This window comes from Crocuta crocuta, unplaced genomic scaffold, assembly GCF_008692635.1.
Source record: "Crocuta crocuta isolate KB4526 unplaced genomic scaffold, BGI_CrCroc_1.0 scaffold36, whole genome shotgun sequence".
NCBI classification, from domain to species: domain Eukaryota; kingdom Metazoa; phylum Chordata; class Mammalia; order Carnivora; family Hyaenidae; genus Crocuta; species Crocuta crocuta.
In genome coordinates this window covers 18356720-18367568 of record NW_027532203.1, presented here as the reverse complement: position 1 = coordinate 18367568, position 10849 = coordinate 18356720, and positions in this window count along the sequence as shown.

The following is a 10849-nucleotide window of genomic DNA, read 5'->3' as shown; positions in this document are numbered from 1 at the left end:
TGGACCTAAGCAGCCTTCCGCCAAGGGCTGCGTCTGTTTTCCCGGGGGGCCTCTGAAACAGAACGCAGTGGCTCTTTCTCTGCTGGTGGCCTGGCAGACCCTACCACAGGTCAGTGGGGGAGATGGGTTGTGGGGGAGGAGAGCCTTCCTGACTCCTACACAGAACTTGCATCTTGTCCTGATGGACGGCAGTGGCCCATGGGTGGTGACCTTGCTCCTTGTCTTTGCCCCTTGCATTCCCTGGGCCTGTCCCTAGGGATGGCTGCTTTATGTCCTCTGCCTCCCAGGCCTTGGCCTTTCTCGCCCTGCCATTGGCTCTTGGCAGCTTTTGCAGGGCTCTACTGGGGACTTCTGAGTTCTTCAGGCCAAACATCCCCATTTCCTTCTCCTTGGGCGCTTCCTGTCCCATCCAGGACACCTGCCTTGATGAGCTCCGGCTGGTTAAAGCCCATAAAATGGGAAGGCAGCCAATATGGACTCCAGCAGATGCCTTTCCCTAGTCGAGAATCCATGCTTCTGTTAATGGAGCCTGATTTTGCACCAGATGTTCTGAGCGCACAGCACCCTTGTATTGAGCTTAATTCAGGTGAACCAGAACTCTCAAATTGCCAACAACTGCTATGGAGACTCTTCTGTCTTAGCCTATTTGAGCTGGTTTATTGGTAGGGTGTAAGTCTGACTCTGGGACAGAGACACAAAATAAAGGTGGTTTAAACGAGTTACCAACTCTCTAGAACAGCCTGGAGTTCGTGGTCCTGCCCAGGCATGGTAGGTGGGTACTCGATGTCGAGCATCAGGTATTGCCTCTCTTATTGCTCCACCCCTCTCCAGGGTGTGGCCCCTTTCTGCGTGGTCCAGATCGGTTCACCCCCATGTCCACTTTCCAAGCAGTGGGATGGAGGAAGAAAAGAATGGGTAGAAGGAGCATGACTCAACGCTGTCATCACCCACTCACATCCCATTGGCCAGAGTGGGCCCACGTGACCATGTGTGGCTGCAAAGGAGCCTGGGAAATGTAGTCTTCATTCTGGAAGGCCACGTGCTAGCTAAAGCTGGGGGTTCTGTTACCATAGAAGGAGAGAATAGATGTTGGAAGACAAGTCATCTCTGCCTCAGTTGGCTCTTAGACCCATACATTGGGCCTTACACTGATCCTAGTTAAACATGTCCTGTGCTTGCACTTTTCTGGTGGTGGGCTAGCATGCCCTCCACTAGGAAAGGACAACGCTCCAAGGTGGGAAGGGAGAAGCCACCCTCCAAGGTGGTATCAAACCCCTGCGCTGTATTGATGGGATGTGCTCATTCATCTAGTTGCAGATTCCCCTTGTCCTGGTGACTAGCTCTCATTTGGCATCTTGTCCACAAAACTATAGTAAGATATTGGAGTGGAGACTGAGATGATGGCTGTGGAGTGCCCAGCCCAGGGCGTGGTGTACAGTAGACCCTCAATAAATGCTGTGCGTCCTTGGGCAAGGTACTTAACCTCTTGGGGCTTCTGTTTACTCGTCTGAGAAACGGGGATGTAATCATGGCCAGACCCTTGGGTTGCTGGAGGGATTCAGTGAGAGTGCACAGGCAGCACCATGCAATGGCTGGCACAGGGAATGGAAGCTGCCACAGAGGCAGGATGGCCTGGGGGTCAAGAGAGGAGGTTCTGGGTCAGGGTGCTGGGTGAGAGTGAGGCTCTAACCTTCTGAGAAGATGTGTGAATGAAATGGGATCCAGTGAGATTTCAGTACAGGCCCCTGGTAAGCAGTGGGTGTTCAATAAATACTAGTTTGCTCCCTGTCCCTACCCCACTGCCACTGGCAGGGGACATTGCATGCCAATCCCTGGATCCCTCCCCCTCCCTCAGTAGATGCTCCATGGAGACATGGACTGGGGAGGATCTCCAAGAATCAGAGCAGAAATGATGAGGCCAAGGAGCTACTGGTGGGGAGAAGACCAGGGTTCTGGTTCCTTAGACCAGTGCCATGCGCACTGTCCCCCGTTCCTGCCCCAGACCCTCTGTGGGGGGAAATAGGATGCACCTCCAGGAGCAATAACTAGACACAGACTTCCCGTGTTGAGGGCTGGGGCTATGGTTTACCGGGCTCCTGGTTGCAGCCTGGCTGTGACACATGATTCTGTCTTTCTGTCCACCAAGACTCAGCTCTCTGGGTTCTTACTGGAAGCCTGGAATGTCAGGGCTGGAAGGGACTCAGAGATATCTAGCTCATCGCCCCCACCCCTCATTTTACAGGAAACAGAGCCCAGAGAGAAGAAGGGGCTTGGCCAAGGACCCTCAGCCAAGGTGAAGACCCAGACCCACCTCGTAGTCTCCATTCTTGCTCCTGACCTGGGAGGGCAGGAGCCACAAGCCTTTGTGCCCTCCCCCCTCCCCTGCCNTTTACAGGAAACAGAGCCCAGAGAGAAGAAGGGGCTTGGCCAAGGACCCTCAGCCAAGGTGAAGACCCAGACCCACCTCGTAGTCTCCATTCTTGCTCCTGACCTGGGAGCACCCACACTTCTCGTTCCTCTCTTCTACCCCCAACTAGGAATTAGTCCGTTTCTTCCTATGGTGCAGTCATCCATCTGGTGAGGGCCCAGGGAGGGGAGAGCACATTAGCAGAGGCACCTGCAGGGAGCGGGGGGCAGGGGACAATCTCTTGGGGGAGCAGCTGTGATGGGGAGGGGGCATTGCAGGGTCAGAGGCTGGGGGCCTGGGCTCGGCTGCCAGCTCCGAGGCTCACTTGTGTGTGTCAAAGGGCGAAAGCGGGCACCATCAGACCCGCCTCTCAGGGTCAGGGTGGAGATTCACCGACACAGGCTTGTAAAGTGTGCAGGGCCATTCAGAATTGAAGGCTTCTGTCCATTTAGGCTGTAAAGACGAGGCTCCTCGGGCACAAAGCCCAGGATGGGAAGAAGCATGGGAAGGATGCTTGGGCACCGAGATGTAACTGTGCTATTGGTAAGCAGGAGAAACAAGAGAAGGTTTTACAAGAGTGTCCGTGGTTGGTTAGAATACTTCCAGGGTCTTTGCCTGATGCTTCTGGATTTTCACAGAACATACCACCGTCGTCAGCCCTCAGTAAGTTTTGAGCTGCTCATACTTCGTATTTCACATCTCTGAAACTGGAGGGCACCTGAGAGGTGCCCGTGTGTTCTAGTCTAATTGCCTTTAAAAAATCTTTTAGTGGCTGATAAAGGATGGTTCACTGTGCAATTGATGGCCTCTTAGAACTGATAACATTTGGCAGCTTTTTAACACTCCCCATACCCAAAGCTTTGGGACCACAAATAAGTCCGTAAAACCCTCAGAGACAAACATCAGTGCCAAGTTTGTGATTCATAATATTCAGGTTTCTTCTGCAAGGTGGACTAATGCCTTCATCTTGTTTTTAACATCTTGCAAGAACCCAAGGACTCAGGATGATGAACACCTTGGGGAAAGCCAGACGTTCGCAAATCGGGAGACAAAATTCCTGGGACCCCTCTGATGGGGACTGGCTTTGTTAACCTTTCTGGGGGCCTTGGGCTCTTTGCTGGTCTGATGGAAGGAGGCTTCTCTTTCTACCTTACTCTTCAGGGGCTGGTCGGACCGCAGGGCATATTTGCTGTCTAAATAGCTTTGGAAAGACAGACGTGCCCCAGAGCTAAGAAAAACGCAAACTTCCTTGACTTTCCCTCTTTCCCCAAACCAGCTGTTCAAGCCCCCTTCCTGTGCCTATCAGAGAACCACCAATCTCCTAGGTGGTCAGATGACCCTTCTGGGGGTGCTGAGCCCTTCTCCCATTCGTCCCCTGCGATGTCCTTTCTGAGCCTCTAGCAGCCCTGAATTCAGTGTGCACCTGGCCTCTTGGCCACCTCCTCTCCAGCCCTTGTGACTGAGCTGCCCGCTCAGGACCTTCCCTAAACCCTTCCGTGCACATGTGAGCCGAAGCGTTGCACAGCCCCAGTATACTTGCAGGCCCCCAGCGCTGAGATAGCCAGTATGGCCCCAGCACAAGGGGGATCTGACTGGCATGGATGATGGTGATGCTGCTGCTGCTGCTGCTGGTGATGATGAGGATGATGATGATGACAGCCTCTGTGGCCGGAGGATGCACGGCCATGTGATGGGGTTGCTGGGCCAAGGCCATGGGGCCACTCCTTGGCAGGGTTCCCATGGCACTCGGCCCAAGGCCAGGATGAGATGGACTCAGGGCAGGTCCAAACTGCCACCATTCCTCCCTCATTCTCCCCTTGATTTATTACTGAAATATTTATTAAGCCCCTAGTCTGTGCGAGGAACTTGTGGAAACTGGAAAAGATACTGCCTTACCTTCCTTCCTTCCTTCCATTCATTCACTCATTCCCAAATGTTGATTGGGTGGCCTGCCTGGTTCCGGGTGTGCTCTAGGGACTGAGGATGCCGGGATGAGTCAGAACCCTCCACCCTGACTTCACAGAGCTTCCGCTGTAGTGGAGGCTGGCAGACATCAACTAATGAAGCAGGTGGAAGGTGACAGGGACTAGGGGGCGGAGTAGTTCAGGGCACGGGGACCATGATCAAGGCGTCGGGGCTTCCTTTCCGTCTGCACTCTGCACGGGAAAAGCTGTTGTCAGTATGGTGCTGCCAGGGGCCTGCACTTGAGGGCCGCATGAGAGGGGCCCAGCGGCCAAGGGCTTGGATCTCACCTCCCTTGTGAGCGCAGCTGAGCACGGCTGCATCCTGCCTCCTGAGCGGGCTGGACGCCTGCTTTCCAGGCACCCTGAGCACTGCCTCAGTCCTCACAATAGCCCTGGGAGGTAGAGACCGGCATTATCCCTGGTTTACAGATGGGGAAGCTGAGGCACAGAGAGGTGGCCAGACCTCACACAGCTTGTAGAGGCCGAGCCAGGCTTCAGACGCAGGCAGGGGACCCCAGAGTCTGAGTGGTCACTACTCTGCTACACTGCCCCCCAACATCTTTGCCACACCCCTGCTTCCCGTGGGTTCCCTGAGCCCTGGAGCCATACAGACAGCTGGCTCTCCCACCCTCTCCCCTCAGGGCTGAGGTGCTGGCTAGTTGGTATAGCGCCCAACACGGCATTCAGAGCCCTTCTCAGTGCAGGGCTCACTGTCCCCTTTCACATGTGAGGAAACTGAGGCCCAGAGAGGCACTGACTTGCCCGGCGCCACATTCTAATTAATGACCAAATTGGTTCAGGGAGCCTCCTCTCCTTCCTCCTCTGCCTTCTGTCTGATTTCTTGGCCAGGGAGCTTCAGGGCGAGTGGCAGGCCATGGGAGGGGGAGGCTGGGAGGAGGCGGGAGTAGTGGTCCATCCATCTTCTCAGGACCATCTCTGAGCACAAAGCAGGTGTGCGTGCGTGCATGTGTGCGTGCATGTGTGCACACGCATGTGTGTGCCTGGATGCACGTGCACTTGGAAGGGCATATTCCCACCAAAGTCCCACCAAGAGCTCCCATGAATCAAACCCAGCACATAAGCAGTTGAAAGTTGAGTGGGTACCCGGAGTCTCAGCACCCCCGCCGGGGCCCTGCCTCCCCAGGCCCTTCTCAATGGTGGTATCGGCTGTCCCTTTCGTGGTGTCACCTCTTGTCCCCTAACTCACTGCCTCCGATCCAGATCTTGGTCAAGTCTGGCGAGTGTAGGTCTTATACTCAGGGGAAACTGAGACCCTAAAGATTGGGGAGGCTTCCTCCAGAGCTGGGTGGAACCCTGGTTGGGAAGACCATGTTCTGTGCCTTTGAGCTGCGGTGGTGACTTTAGGTGGGGACAGTTGGCTTTGTCCAGTTCTCCTACCTGTCATTAGGGTTAGCTGGGGAGCTTGCCAAAATCCATATTCCCAGGTCCCACCACAGAGCTACCTGAGAGAGGAATCTGTATTTTTATGTATATGTGAATTTTATTTTATTTATTTTAAATGTTTATTTACTTTTGAGAGTGAGAGAGCACAAGTGGGGGAGGGACAGAAAGAGAGAGGGAGACACAGAATCCTAAGCAGGCTCCAGGCTCTGAGCTGTCAGCACAGAGCCAGATGTGAGGCTCAACCCACAAACAGTGAGACCTGAACTGAAGTCAGACACTTAACCAACTGAGCCACCCAAGTGCCCCCATGTATATGCAAATTTTAAATACAAATGAGTTGTTTTGTCATAAAGAAAAAAGGTCAAGGGGTGTCTGGGTGACTCAGTCGGGCTCAGGTCATGATCTCAGTTTCATGGGTTTGAGCCCTGCATTGGGCTCTGTGCTGGCAGCGCAGAGCTTGCTTGGGATTCTTTCTCCCTCTCTCTGCCCTTTCCTCGCTTGCACTGTCTCTGTTTCTCTCAAAATAAATAAATTAATTTTAAAAAGAAACTTTAAAAAAAGAAGAAGAAAGTACAAAAAATGTAAGTGAAATGTAAGCGAAACATGTAAGCCAAAAATGTAAGTGAAAAATGTGCAAAAAAATGTGAGTAGTATGGAAAAGTCGTTGCTGAACAGCAGGCTTCTTTCCTGCCCCACAGACCTCTCCCCAGAGCTGACAATTGTTATTACTCATTCTTTAAAAAAATTTTTTTAGTGTTTACTTATTTTTGAGACAGAGAGAGACAGAGTATGAATAGGGGACGGGCAGAGAGGGAGAGGGAGACACAGAATTCGAAGCAGGCTCTAGGCTTTGAGCTGTCAGCACAGAGCCCAACATGGGGCTCGAATCCACGAACCATGAGATCATGACCTGAGCCAAAGTCAGACGTTTAACAGACTGAGCCACCCAGGTGCCACCCCTCCTTTTTTTTAAAAAAAAATTTTTTTAACGTTTATTTTTGTTTTTGAGAGAGAGAGAGACACACACACACACACACACACACACACACACACACAAAAGTGTGAGTGGGGGAGGGGCAGAGAGAGACAGAGACTCAGAATCCGAAGCAGGCTGCAAGCTCTGAGCTGTCTGCACAGAGCCCAATGTGGGGCTCGAATTCACGAACCATGAGATCATGACCTGAACGAAGTCAGACACTTACCCGACTGAGCCCCCCAGGCACCCCTGCTAATACTCGTTCCTGATTTAGTAGCAAGCGCTGCACCTGACGTGGCACATCGTGTGTTGAACAGAACTTGGGTCCCTGTCCTCCTGGAGTGCATAGTCCAGTTGAGGTGACTGGGAGAAACAAATGACCCACAAATATGCACGTAATCGTGAGAGCTGACAAGGGTCAGGATGAACAGAACAGGGTGTCGGGAGGGAGAACGGCAGGGATGACCTCACTGTGGGAGGCTGTGCTGGAGGAGGTGGTGCATGGGTGACGATTTCCTGGTGTCCTGTCCGGGATGCCAGGTGGTTCTCATGGACCCCTCAGTTTTCTCTCACTTCCTACTCTAAGTCTAGGTGCAGAGGGGAGCAAGATGCCTCCTGATGTTTCAGAGTCACCTTCCAGTTAGGGACACAGGACAGCAGTCTTGATAAGGATTGTACTGGCTGCCTTAGGATTGCCCTAAGGCTGCTGTAACAAAGACATGAGTGGCGTAAAACAATAGGGATTTATTCTGCCACAGTTCTGGACGCTAAGGGTCTGAAAGAAAGATGTTGATAAGGGCCATGCTCCCCTGCAGGATCCAGGGAAGGATCCTTCCTTCCTTCCATCTTCTGGTGGTGGCCGCGGTCCTTGGTTTATAGACACACCCTGTGTCATCCTGGGGGCTTCTCCCCACAGTGTGTCTCTGTGCCGATATAAGGTCTTCTTCTAAGCACACCCGTTTCTGGATTAGGGCCCGCTCTCTTTCACCGTGACCTCATCTTAACTCTAGCATGTCTGCAAAGACGCCATTTCCAAGTAAGATCACATCCATAGGTACAGGGGGTTACGACGTCAATATGTCCTTTTGGCAGGACACAACTCAACCGCACAAACACGCAGGCCCCGGAGTGACCCAGCCTGGGTCAAGGAAGGGGGTCTGGGTCCCTGCAGGCTGGGGTGGGCGGGCCCGGGCAGGCGTCAGGAAGGGGAAGGTCTGGATAGTGGCAGGAAGCCACAGAGCACACACAGCCACAGGGAAGGGGCTCCCAGGACCTCTGCAGAGGTGCTTCTAGAAGTGTGAGTCAAGTAAAACGAGGCCAGGGCAGTGATGAAACCTGCAGCGTATCCTACATGTCACCTGTTTGCTCCTCCCCTGAAGGAGGCTCTGGGGGCTCTGGGGTGTCCTCTGTGACCTTTTCCAGCTGCTAACTCCAGCCTTCAGATACAGTGGCTGCAGAGAGGGGAGAAGTCACTGTCACTCGGGCTCCTGAGATGAGCCAGCACATGTCCCTGGAGCCCAGAGCCTCCAGCCCCCGATGATAGGCTCCAAACACCCAGACATCCCTTCCTCATTGTATGCCCACACAGCTAGCTCCTTTTTGCATCTTTTCCCTTCTTACACACTCGGGGAGAAACCCGCTGGTGAGGTGACACCCACCTTGTCCGTCACTGTATCCCCACTGCCTAGAGAAGGGTTTGCTTGGAGGATGCACATAAGAAATATTCTTTTGGGGGCGTCTGGGTGGCTCAGTTGGTTAAGTGGCTGACTTCAGCTCAGGTCATGATCTGTCACTTCATGAGTTTTTGCCCCACATTGGGCTTTGTGACGGCTTAGAGCCTGGAGCCAGATTCTGGGTTTCCCTCTTTCTCTGCCCTTCCCCCCTTCCCTGCTCTCTCTCTCTCTCTCTCTCTCTCTCTCTCTCTCTCACAAAAACAAACATTAAAAAAAGAAGAAGTAGTCTTTTGACTTAAAAAACTACCACAGAGAGATGAGAGACTCCTGACAGTGATGTCCTCAGACCTTGTCCCTGCAAAGACCGAGATCCCCCAGCCCTTCCTGCAACCACTGTGTCAGGAGGGGTCCGGGCTCACGTCCTGCCACTGCTGCTGGGCTGACGTGAAACTTGAGTGAGTGCCTCCCCTCCCGGGACTCAGTTGCCCTCCCTGTAAAGTGGAGGATGTCTTAGCCGCTTCACGGGGCTTATGTGAGAAGGAGATGTGCACAGCTGTCCAGGAGCTAGAATTATGCACTTAGATTCCGCCCGACCACCTGGGCTCCTACTCTGCCCTCCGAGCCTTATGCCAGGCCCAGGGAGTTCAGGGTACACAAGGCAGGCAGCGCCCTGCCCACAGAGGTTAGGGGATGTCTGCTGGGAAAACTGTATCTTATGCAAAGGGTAGACAGAAATGAGGCACACTATAAGGAGGAGGAGGATGTGTAACCAGGATTTCAGCTCATGCAGGGGTCAGGTAAAGCCCTCCTGAGCGAGTGGCACATAAGAGGGCAGTGGACTGATAACGAGGGGTCAGTCAGGCAAAAAGCAGGGGAAGAGTTCTCAGGAAAGGGAATAGCATCTGGGAGACAACAGTTCATGGCCTGTCATAGAAATAGAGAACAGTCTGGTATGGCTGGAGTGTGGAGAGCAAAGGGGGTATAAGAACTGAGCCCAGGCCCCGGATGGACTCCATGTGAAAGGCCACTGTATCAGTTAGTATTAGCTTTAGTTTAAAATCCAGGTTATTTCTCTCACCTGTTTAGAAGTCTGGAGGTAGCAATCCAAGGCAGGTATGATGCTCCACAGTGTCAGAGAATTAGACTCCTACTAATCACCCTGTCATTCGTGACTTCTATTCCCAAAGTCGCTCATGGCCCCCAAGATGGCTGCTAAAGCTCCAGCCCTTGTGTTTTCATTCCAGCGAATACGAAGGAGGAAGAGGTGAGGATTCCTTCTCAAATTAAGGCATTTCCTAGAAATTACGTGTACCGTCTCCACATAAATCCTATTGGGCAGAATGTAGTCACAGAATTACATTTAGCTTCAAGGCAAGTTGGGAAATGGCCTTTATTCCAGATTGCCACAGGCCAGCTAAAAATAGCGGGGTGGGGGGGGTTCTATTAATGTGAGAAAGATGGATATTTAGGGACAACTCACAGCCTCCACCATAGTCATTATGTTTAGTATTTCAGTTGAAATGAGGACACTCTGGATCCAGAAAATGACGAGATGCATCATGAGTCCACGCACTGGCTTCACTGAGTGGCTTCCACATCACTCCCCCAAACAGAGCGATCCTCATCCCACCCATGTGGTCCATTCAAGGGCTGTCCTCCTCTCCCCCATGGAACCCTCACTGTCTGACAAGGGTGTTGAGGGCGTTGGAGGTCTTCCCTCTGGCTAGTAGATTGGGAGGAGGGATAATGTATTGGTGGCCAGCCACGGAGGAACAGAGGGTCCCTCCTCTGTTTAGTCTACAGACCGTAGACTAAAACCGGCAGTTGGACTCAAGTGGAATGGCACACCTACTGCTTTTGTGGGCTCACCTGGGAACCCAAGGCCCCTGAGGAAAATGCAATCGGAATTCCTGCACCTCATTTACAAATAGACCCGGAGACCCAGGTTACTTGTGCCTTGTTCTCAAAGACATTCCCATGGCAAATCCCTGCTTTCCAGCCTTGCCCTGCTCTCCTTTGAGGCCAAAGCACCAGGCAGTACCAGGCCTAGGACCCCAGAATTAGGAAGTTACCAGAGCTTCCCTGGGGGCCAGGAGATGGGGTGCTAGGGGAGAACCCTTCCCTGCCCCAGGACTGCCAGTCACAGGCACATGAGGTGGGAAGTGGAATTCTGTCTGGGGCTCTGCCAGCAGTCAGCCCCTGAGGGGTCAGGCTGGTCCCAGGGCACTGGGCTGGGAGGGAGGTGCATGCCGTCCAGCCTGGGGGTGTCCAAGTTGCTCTTGGGGAACCATGAGGACTGCAAGCCTGCGGAAGAGGGAGGAACCCATGGCGGGGCTCAGCGTCACTGCGGGAGACTTCCCACTGGCTTTCACAGGGGGCTTTCGTGACATTGCGTTTGGAGGAAGTTTCTGCAAATAGAAAAAGT